The sequence below is a fragment of the Equus przewalskii genome, chromosome 26, assembly GCF_037783145.1.
Source record: "Equus przewalskii isolate Varuska chromosome 26, EquPr2, whole genome shotgun sequence".
Lineage (NCBI taxonomy): Eukaryota > Metazoa > Chordata > Mammalia > Perissodactyla > Equidae > Equus > Equus przewalskii.
The window spans coordinates 14796942-14808618 of record NC_091856.1 but is presented as its reverse complement, the minus strand read 5'-3'; the positions used below and the strand labels follow the sequence as shown (position 1 = coordinate 14808618).

Here is an 11677-nt window from a genome sequence, read left to right as displayed (position 1 = left end):
TGCCTACGACCAGGAGAGGGTGGAAAATTAACTGAGAAAGGACACAGGGAACATTTTAGGATGGAGGAAATGTTCTATATTGTATTATTTAGTATTGATTATGATACTGAGTATACAGGTATATAAATATTTCAAAAGTCACCAAATGTACACATGAGATGGGTGTGTTTTAATACGCAAATTATACCTTAATAAAATTGATTTTTTTTATGATTGTACATCAATGGGGGTTTTCATTGGAATAAAAGAAACCGTCTTTGGAGGGTCTTTCAGTTTCTGGGTATGAATTTGAACTGGACTGTGGAATGTTCCGGCATCACTGGTGAGGTCAGAGAAGCCTGTCTGCTGTTGACAGTTTGAATCCTAACAGTCATAACGGTGCAGTGGGCACAGACAGTGCTGCCAATGTTGCCAATTCAGTGAAAACGCGGAGGTCTCAAAGCACCGGGGGGGGCTTTGACTTACTCTCTTCTACCTGGGTCAATCACAGCAGTTCCCTGGGAAGCAAGATCTGCCTGGCTACGTGGACAAGGGGATCGAGTCTCCAGCCGCTTCTCCAGGAGCCCCTTGGTGCTGTTGCTGGCCCTGAGGTGAAGAGGGATGAAAGAAGCATCCAGAGGCAAGGAGAATATAACTTTAAGAGATGAGAGTCTCGTCTGGGGGCACGAAGCTCTCTAACGAGGACTGTCTTTCTTAGAGAGGAAGTAGGAGAGAGAACCCAGGGTTCATGGTCAGGATAAAGGGCGGAGAGTCACCAGCACTAGCATCTTTAATGTCTTTCCTATGGGACCCAAATGGCCTGAGGAAGACAGACTCTACGTGTCCCGGTTCCTACCTTCTCAGAGCTTCCCTCCCGAAGCTGCCTGGGCCTCGCCTCTTGCCTAGATTACTCTCTTCAGAGATGGAGATGCTGGTTCATCTGGGTTCTTCTCTATTCTTTCCCATTTCCAGTTCTTGACAGCCACCTGTGGTCATTGGCGTTAGAAGGTGACCTTAGAATCAGTTTCACTCCCCCATTTGACTGGGAAGGAAAGTAGATTCCTGGGAGGTGACCTCCAAATTATGAATTACAGAACTTTAGATCCAAACAGACCTGAGTTCAAAGGCCACTTCTCCATTTACTATCTGGATCAAAGTGGGCAATCCCTGAAGGTCTTTGAGCCTCCTTTGCCTTAACTGTAAAATAGATATGATGACTCCTACATCATGGGCTCGTCCCAAGGACTACACAAGACAGTGTGCACACAGCACCTGAAGGGATGTACCACATGGTAGGCCATCAAAATGGTCTTCGGGGGAGGGGGAGTGTTGCATCTTGCTGGGCAGATTGCCACCCTGGACAGACCTCACTGCCTTCTCCAGCCTTTGCTTCTGAATAGATGGACTTCAGTGTTCATTCTGGCTCATTGCTCATTAGTATCTTTTTCCTTCTTTCTTCTCTCTTCTTTTTTAAGTAGAGGGATCTGAGCACTTAGTGGTAGTTTTCTGACCCACCAATACCCTTTTCCAGCTTTATAACCGATGGTGGTAGTGGTGGTGGCAGAGGTGGCAATAACAGCCACAGTAATAATATCGTGGACATCCACTCCTGCCTACACAGGCAGCCTTCGCCCTCTTTAGAAGTAGCAGAGGGCAGGGAATGCAACAAGGCAGCAGATGGCCACAGTCTCTGGCAAGCTAAGCCCACCCACCGAAACCACTGGAGCAGTGACTGCCACCATCTCCCAATCCAGAGCGTTCTTCCCACCATGGCGTGGGCAAGGACAGACTAGGGGATGAGGTTTATTGTCACAGGTCTCAGCCATGCCTGGAAGAGAAACTATAGGCAGGTACATGTGCAAGAGGCTTTCAGACTCCAGACCCAAGACATCCATTTCTCTAGAGCTCACACTCTTCCCGTGTAACCTCAGTAACAGGCCCCTTCCAACCCCTTCCAACGCCACCCAACCCTTCCTCCAGGTGGGGCTCAAGCCTGGAATATTGTTGACTTCATCTGTACCGGCTTTGCTCATCAAGACTTCATTGGCATAAATTGGCAACTCAAAACTCGGGCAACCAGAAGGGATGCTCAGGCCATCTGTTCTTAACCAAGACCCCTGGGTCATATTCCACCAGTGTCCTTGGCTCACTTCACTTCTGTGGTCACAAGAAAGCCAGAACTTCACAACCTTCTACCCAAGTACATTTCATGCACTTAACTACTAAAACCTAGTCAATGTCCGTGTTGTGATACCATAGGTTCATCTTATGATTGACACTACTCTTCAAATAACATCAACAATGGCCAACACTGATTGGGCACTTACATTGTCCCAGGAATGGTGCTAAGCGAAATGCATGACCTCACTTCACCCCACAGCATTCTATGAGGCTGTTGTCATTATTATCCCCACTTCACAGATGAGGAAACTGAGGCTCTCCGGCTTTGAGTCACTGGCCCGGCTAGTAAATAATAGAGGAGGAATTTGAACCCAGATCTGTCTGTCGTTATTATTCCCACTCCCACTCTGTCAGCACTGACTATAAAGCAGAGGGAAACCTTTTCTCTTAGCCCCTATGCTGTGGGCACAGCTTTTTGGTGATTGGGACACATGCTGTCCTGTTAAGACACAGTCAGACAAATGTCCTTCTCTGTGTTGACAATGTGGCCCTACCCTTCAGGTCCAAAGAGGAGTCTCAAGAAACAGCTTAACCTGGTAGTAAGTTACTGCCATAGAGAAGAGGAAACTTGTTGGGTTTCACACATTGCCATTTTCGGTCCATCTTTGGTATCCTGATGCATGATGGTGATGATTCTGTTTGCCAGGCGCTGCAACTGGCTGGGCTTTGATCCTGATGGCATCACCCGGTCTCTGAGCCCCGGAGAGTCGTGCTGAGGATCTAGTGGGGCTCTCAGAGTCTTCTGCCTCAACTTTCCTGACCGCGCTGATTCCCCCATTCCCCCAGACAAATCTTGGGGGCTTCCCTGGGGTGCTGGTACGAGCATCAGGGAGAAAAGTCTTGAGTGCTTTCCTGGGAAGAGGCTGCACACCATCTACAGGCCCCCGGAGGCCCCTCTGTGGGGCTGGATTTGCTGGGAGCCGGGAGTGGGTAACAGAGGAGTAGGATTTTATTACAGCGAGACCAATGATGTGCTTCCTTATTCAGAACCAAACGTCCTACTGAATGGTGCAGGGTCAAAATGGAAGCGTTGAGGAAATCCGAGGGAGGCGAGGTGGTGTGAGTTGGGCCGTGGAAAGGGCTTCAGCAGCAAAGAGCTGTAAGCCAAGAGGCGAGATTCAGATGAGAAGGACACGCCTGGAAGAGGACAGATTTTCATCTGATTGTACTGAGTACGGACCAAACGGGAGAGGTTGGAGGTATGATGTGTAGCTGAGGACCCCACGGGAGCCTGAGCATCAGAGCAGAGTGGGCCTGGAATGAGGGAGAGGAGGCGTTGGGGAGCAGAGCCGCGCCGTGAGGGAAGTGGCTTCTGAGGAAGACCAAACTCACAGGCTGTGCTGGGTAGAGAGGAGGCAGAGAGGCTGGCAGCAGGAGTCCACTTAGGAGTCCAATTCCGTCACCCAGTTCCAACAGGTGGGCTTTTCCCCACACCCAGCAATTCTCTGACACCAGCTGGGTGTCCTTCCATTCAATTCAATTCTGACACTTTCTGCCTGAAGATAGCGCCAGATCCTACAGGTTAAGGGCTCAGTCCTCCAGGACTGTCCCCTCCCTGCCTCACTTTAGATGTCAATCTCAAGTCTAGGTTGTCACCTGTGCCTCTAACTGACTGTCTATATACTGGAGGTTCCCTCGACCCCTCCTTGGGTGTGGGTTTGATTAATTTGCTAGAGCGGCTCACAGAACTCAGAGAAACATTTTATTTACTAGATTACTGGTTTATTATAAAACGATATAATAAGGAAGAGCTAGATGGAAGGGTAAGGTACAGGGAAGGGCACGGAGCTTCCATACCCTCTCAAAGCGTGCTACTCTCCCCAAGTTTCCAACCCAGAAGTTCTCTGAACCCCATCCTTTTGGGTTGCTATGGAGGCTTCATTACATAGGCATGACTAATTAAATCATTGGGCTTTGGTGATGGAGGTCAGGGGTGTGGGACTGAAAGTTCCAATCCTCTGATCACCTGGTTGGCTCCCCTGGCAACCAGCCCCCATCCTTAGAAACTTTCCCAAAGTCACCTCATGAGCATAACAAAAGACACCTGGATCACTCTTAACTCTTAGGAAATTCCAAGGGTTTGGGGAGCTCTGTGCCAGAAACGGAGTGTAGACCAAATATATATTTCTTACTATAAATCACAATATCACAGGAGGAGGCAATAGCATCATTGTGTCACCTGGTCACCGAGGCCTAACGCAGAATCCAACGCAGATCCCAGCCTTTGGGGACACACTAAAGGTCACCTGCAGGCAATGGAGCCGGAGTTGACTTTTGGGGATTTAAGAGAACGCTGAGCTGTGAAATCTTGTCCTTGCTGAGCCAGGCTGGGAGTTCGCTTTTAGGTTCACAGCGAAAGGCAGGAAAATGAGACTTGACCTTAGGATCTTCCCAGGCTTTCCACTTCTCTTCCCTACCCTCTTCCTGGACTAGCACCTTCACTGATGCCTTAGGGCCTTCAGACCAAAGGCGAGGGGCCTGCAGCAGATCTTTGCGTCCTGCCTGTGGACAACGCCTGGGAAGCAGGGACCTTTCCCCAGCCTGCGGTGTCACATTTCCTTTTCCTCAAGCAAGACTCACTGGACGTGGATTCCAACACCACTCACCTCCCGTTGTCCCCTAGGGTCTCATTAGAGTTTGCCAGCTCTGAAGACACCTCTCAGAAAAGAAGCCTGCCCAGAACTGAGCATCCTAAGATTGCCGCCTCCTGAGAAAGTCCTTTGAGACACTCTTGGCCACCCAGGAAGCCTCAAGCATCAACGATACAGAAGCCCATTAACTTAGATCTTTCCAGGCGGGAGCCTGTGTCTCGGAAGGAACCCCCTCCCTGCCCGCCTCCGAATCCAAGGGCTTCCTACTTTCCTGACAGTTCCTGGTGGCTCCACCCTGACCTGCAGGTGTGGAGTCTCAGGACTGTGACAGAATAATTTGAAGATGTTTGCTTTAGTGTTCACGGATTTGAATAGGCCTCTGAGAATAGGAGCCAGTCTCTACTGGGCACTGCTGCCTACAGGCACGATTCTTTCTACTTACCTCCCCTGGGTGAGGTCATTTAACACTCCCAGCAAGGCTGAGATGGGAGGCTGGTACCATTCGCCCCAGGTTAGATAAGAGGAAACTAAAGCACAAAGAGGTTACCTTGCTTGTCTGAATTTACAGGGCTAGGAAGTGAGAAGGGAGGCAAGATTCTGCCTTCCTCTAGAGCCCAGACTGTTGACACCTATTCTCTGTTGGGCTGTCCAGTATGGCAGAATCCGCTAGCCGCTACCGTACTGTTTTGCATTTAAGTTTAAATTAATTAAAATGAAGAGAAATTAAATACCCACTTCCGCAGTTGTAATAGTCACATTCCAAGTGCTCAATAGCCACGGATGCCTATTGGCTATTACATCAGAGAGTGCAAATATGGAGCATTTTCACCCTTGTGGCAAGTTCTCCTGGACAGCCTGTAGTCTGACACTTCTCATTTATACATCTGGGCAAGGAGGAAGGTCACTGCCTCGCCTCACTGCCAAATCCATCACTAAAATAGCCCCAGATGCTTCTTTAGGAAAGTGTGACCCTGACTTGTCTTTCTTTTCTTGCTGCCAGCTCTCTCCAGTCTCCAGGAACGTGGCAGGAACCCTCGCCACTAAGACACACGGAAGGAATGAGGTCTGAGTACTAAGAATGTGCATCCTGACCTCCTCGCACACGCATTGGCCATCCAACAGGAAAACTGCAGTGAGTGAGGTCCCCAGCCGTAGCCCCAGGCAAAGGGACAGGTTCACTCAGCCTCAGCCTGGACCTCACTGGCTTTTCACAGGAATCAGAGTGCCCTCCTGGCCCCCAAGCCATGTTATGGCCAATTGTCGCTGGAAACAAGGCCTCTACCAGCTTCTGGGTGTTCAGAGGCCAAGGAAGGTCCAGTTTTCATAAAGCCCTGGATTTCTCTTGGCTTCTCTACACTCAGAGCTTGCGTCTGGAAAAGAAAGCTCATTCTCTGATCAGCTACCATGTGGTTTCTTTGTACAAATAAACTGCTGAAGGAATGTGCCCAGCACGTGGCCTTTTGGCCTCCGAGCAGTGTTTAGCCTGGGCTGTCCCTGCCCTCAGAACCACACTCCCCAAGGATATTGAGTTCCCTTCTCATGAATCTCGCGCTCTCAGGACCCGGCACAGAGGGTCTCTCTGCCCTTGTCTCTGCCTGCGCAGCCTCAGCCCCAGTTCACATCCTGTCCACTTCTAGCCCAAACACGGCCTCCTGACACCACAGCTTTGCCTGTTGGCTTGGGTCCCACTCAGCCTGTTCTTCTGTGACCCCTCCCACTCCAGGGGCATGAGGCGAGGGGGCAGGCTCTGACTTCTGGCTGTCTGCCAGCTGATCTATCTTCAAGTAGAAATCAAGATGCCAAAGCTCTTCCTAAGCCAGTATTGCGTGCACATTTCAAGCCCCATGCTGCATCCTGACCACGGTCTTCTCTTTTCCTTGGGTAGCGTCCCTCGCAGAGATGCTGGCTGCATCCTTTCCTCTAGGTTTGCTCCTTCATATCAGACTCACTGTCAGACGGAAGATTTCCAATGGACACATCCTCCCTCCAGCAAGCTTCTCAGGGAGGGACTCTTCCCATGGGACTCTAGTCTCCCTCTCTTCAACCAGGAGGTTGGCACGTGCGCTACCATTTGGACCTGCAAACAGTAGGCATTAGGGACCCTTTTCCAGTTTGATAATACACAGAAAGCAGACAAAGGCTTGTAGGAAGAACAGCAGAAAGAGGACAATATTGTGAAGAAATGTTGACTGGAAGGAGAAGTATTTGCAAAACATTTGCTAAAGAGCTGCTGTCAGTCTACGTTCATAACGGGTCTATTAGTGTAAAAACTGCCCATGCGAACAGATAAGAGAAATTTCAATGAAAACTTTGAAAAACGGGCAGAATTTATGAAAAGGCAATTCTCACACGCATGCACAGGCACACACACAAGGTCACTGAAATGTCCAAAATGGAATATGTTCAATTTCACTGATAGGCGGGGAAATAAAATTTTAAGTAACTGTTAGAAGCCAGTTCTCACCCATTAGATGGGCAAAAGTTAAAAACAGTGATCGTTCCCAGTGCTGGCAGGATGTTTTGCCAAGAGCTGTGAAGGGTCTGGAATGTTATCTCCCTTGCACAAATTTTGTACTTTATATATGTGGATACTGCAGAAACACAAGGCCGTGGGTCAGGAGAAAGAGGTCTTTATTGATATGACCAAATTCATGGCCAGAGTAAATTGCAGTGTGGCTCTCTGACACACAGGCAATGCCATGAGTGCTGATAGAAATGCTCCCGTGAGTAACAGGTTTCACTCCATACACAAGGGATGGAAAAAAGGCATTTCACCTATTTGTACATGGGAGAGAGGCTGCCATACCCCTCCTCTCTGGAGAGGAGGGAGGAAAACCCTTGCTCCTTGGAGAAGGGATGGGAAGGATCCTGGATCCTCACTGGAACCTTTTGGAATGTAAAAACCTCTCTCCAAGGGCCAGCCAAGCCCAGCGTCTCAGGCCTTCACAACCACGAGATGTCTCCAAGGGCGGGACTTCTTCCCTTTTGAGATGTAAGTACCTAGGGAGAGAGCCGTCCAGTGTTCCTGGTACTTTGGAAGCTTACCTTAGGGATCTAGACCAAGTTATAATCCTTTGTCCCTCTTCGGGACATAAGAGAAATTTTATTACCCTTTCAGATTAGCAGAATTAACAAATGGTTACAGATCTAATTCTCACCGCGTGTGAAAAGCAAAATGTGCCTAGGAGAAATGACGGCCTTCTCTGTCTGTGCCACATACATTTCTCTGACTCAGGAGGCTATGGCTTTTTACAGGAGCACTGAAAAATCCAGAAAAGGTTGCGCTTTGCTGATAGAAACATGAATTGCTATAGCTCTTTGGGGAAGTAACCCAGCAAATCTATTCTGACCACACGCCTTAATACTCCAGAAAGCCCACTTTGTGCAATATAACAGATAGAAATGAAGCACAAGTTCAAAAAAATATACGGATAAGAATGCAAATTTTCAGGATTGATAGAATCGGCCACAAATGGAAAAAAATCAAAATGCCTATCAATAGGAAATGTAGTCTCAGCTGTTGAAAGAGTCATACTATGAACTATAATGTTGTGGGGCTTTTTAATGTTTATTCTATGTCTTGACCTGGAAGAATTTCCATTACATACTTAAAGGAGAAAGGCAGAATGCAAGAGATAGATAAAATACGCATTTTGTAAAAAAATGAAAAACGCACACATGTAAATGAAATATACGTACATGATTATGCAACGATGGAGAAAGATGGGGAAAGACAGACTTTCAATATTAATTGCCTTTGGGAGAGTGGGGATGGGAAAGGGAGGAGGAAGGTAAAGTACAAATGCAACAAAAAATAAAAATATGCATAGCTCAATATCAATGGAAAATTTAGCATATAAAATTCAGTGATTTACTTACTATAAGGACATACAAATTGGATCTGCTCATGGCCAAGCACTAGAATAGGATAGGAACAAGTGGATATATTTTATTTGGGGAACTCAGATTTATGCATTCACTCAACAAATATATTGAACGTCTACTCTGTGCCAGGCACTGCTCTTGTCCCTAGGGACACAGTGCTTGACAATATCCTTGAAGTCATGGGGTTTACTCTCTAGAGGGGAAGATAGACAGTGACTTATGGTCAAAAATAAATGCATCAGAAAATGTCAGGCGGGCAATAGGGCTACGATGAAAAATGAAACAGGAGAAGGACCAGAGTGATGGGGTCGCTGTTTTCAACAGGGTGAGCAGGAATGGCTGCTCTCTGCCTGAGCAGGGGCCTGAAGAAAGTAGAGAAGCCAGAGCTGCTGTCTCTTCCCCCCTGGGAAGCATCATTCAGCTCTCAGCCTCTCCTTTCATAGCTTATTTCTGAGCCCTTTCTTGGAGGATCCCGTTAGTAGAGCCCCAAACCAAACACAGCACTCTTCTGCATGGTCTGTCTAGCAGGGGGTGGAGGCAGGGAGGACGTCCCTCCCTTTCCCTGGAAACATACACCATGTCACATGGAGCACGACATTGTCCTGGAGGCAGTCAGATGGCAGAGTGGCAAGTCTGCAATCCGGGGTCAAGCATTCCAGATGCAACTCCTGGTCCTCCGACTTACTAGCTGCATGACCTTGAGCAAGTTATTTGACCTCTCTGTGACCTTATCCATAAAATGGGGGAGCAGAACCCTACCCACCCCCACAGAGATAATACATTTTAAAGACTTAAATAGCACCTCAAACATAAGAGCTAAGAAAAAAATAGCTCTCAATGTTATTGCTATTACTACTTGTTATTGCTACTGCTGCTAACCTAAGGGTCAGCCCTCTTAGCGTTGACTCATGTTGAACTTGTAGAATTTTGAGGGCCTGGTTAGAGCTTACAGACTGTCACACCTCTTCTCTTAGAACTTACCTCCTACTGGCAGGGAGGGAGGGGGAAGAGGTGAAGACAGGAATGAGACACCACTGCTTTGAATGTTGGAGTCTGGGCAGGCCTCTCCGAGGAGGCGATGTTTGAGCTGAACGAAGTAGGCAGACAAAATGTTTCATGATTAAGAACATGAGTTTGTATAAAAAAATATGTACCCAACTTGAAGATGCTTTAGGATTCACTCCTAACAAATCAATGGAAAATTTTCCTACCTGTGGAATATTTGTCATATGATAAATAAAATAATTTGTTTGTGTTAATGTCCTTTTTTAATGTTTTTCTGTTATCGAAAATATCAACATCAAGGGCCAGCCCTGGTGGCCTAGTGGTTAAGTTCGGTGCATTCTGCTTCAGCGGCCCAAGTTCAGTTCCCGGGAGCAGACCTACACCACTCTTCTGTCAGTGGTCACGCTGTGGCAGCAGCTCACATACAAAATAGAGGAAGATTGGCAAAAGATGTTAGCTCAGGGCAACTCTTCCTCAGCAAAAAAACAAAAACAAAAACAACTTCAATATTTTGTATGTACTCACAAAATAATGTTGCAGATGATAAAAATATCAGAAATCATTTTTGTATGTTATTGAAATATATAATCTCATCATAACACATTGGTTCATAATTAAAACTTGCTTTTTTTATGATGTCAGAATTTTTAAGCAGAAAAATCTCTGGAACTTTTGGTATAACCCTATCATAGAAAACTGATTCCATGTTTATTATTATGGTCACTCATTATCACTTTAAAACAAGCAAATTTTTGAAAAATTTATTTTTTAGATTTTTGAAAACTGTGACTTATGATCTGGAGAATTGCCAAGAATTCCAAGAAACTCTCACTTAGGGTTCTTAAGTCCCTAAGATAACTATCAGGAATTTGGAATATCTGTCATTACTTTCTAGTACAAGGAGAAAGACAATAACATATGGAAAAAATGACTACATAAAATATCAAGTAGTGTTAAGTGCTTTGAAGAAAAATGAAGCAGGATAGGGGGCTAGAGAGAGGTGAAGAGTGGCTGTTTAAGTAGGGTGGTCAGCAATGACAAAAACAAACACATACAGACAAAAAAAACGGCATGAAGAACTCATACAACTCAACAACAAAAAAGCCAAACAACCCAATTAAAAAATGGGCAGAAGATCTGAACAGACATTTTTCCAAAGAAGATATACAGATGGCCAACAGGCACATGAAAAGATGTTCAACATCACCGCTTATTAGGGAAATGCAAATCAAAACCACAATGAGATTTCACCTCATGCCAGTCAGAATGGCTATTATTAAAAAGACAAGAAATAGCAAGTGTTGGCGAGGATGTGGAGAACAGGGAACCCTCATACACTGCTGGTGGGAATGTAAATTGGTGCAGCCACTATGGAAAGCAGTATGGAGATTTCTCAAAAAATTAAGAATAGAAATACCATATGATCCAGCTATTCTACTTCTGGATATTTATCCAAAGTACATGAAAACATTAATTGAAAAAGATATGTGCACCACTATATTCATTGCAGCATTACTCACAGTGGCCAAGACTTGGAAACAACCTAAGTGCCCATCAATGGATAAATGGATATAGAAGATATGGTATATTTACACAACGGAATACTATTCAGCCATAAAAAAGGTGAAATCTTTCCATCTGTGACACTGTGGAGGGACTTTAAGGGTATTATACTAAGCAAGATCAGTCAAACAGAGAAAGACAAATACTGTATGACTTCATTCATATGTGGAAGATAAAAAACAACAACAAACACATAGACACAGAAAATAGATTGGTGGTTACCAGAGAGGAAGAGAGGAGAAGGGAGGGCAAAAGGGTAAAGGAGCACATGTGCTCGGTGACAGATGGCAACTAGACTTTTGGTCGTGAACACAATGTAGTCTTACACAAAAGTTGAAATATGATGTACACCTAAAATTTATATAATGTTATAAACCAATGTGACGCCCATAAAAAATTAATTAATTTAAAAAAAAGAAAATAGAGAAATCTGAGGAAGGCTTTGAGCAATCAAATAGGACAGAATGATGGGC

The 11677-nt window shown here is 45.9% G+C and overlaps 1 long non-coding RNA gene across 1 annotated transcript; it reads left to right on the top strand.

Moving 5' to 3' along the window:
- The first annotated feature begins 368 nt into the window (after nt 1–368).
- On the top strand, nt 369–9895 carry LOC103546836 (uncharacterized). The gene is made up of 4 exons (XR_011533289.1): nt 369–619; nt 3148–3359; nt 5752–5883; nt 6637–9895. It is a non-coding gene; the product is annotated as an uncharacterized lncRNA (long non-coding RNA).
- Nucleotides 9896–11677: the final 1782 nt, after the last annotated feature.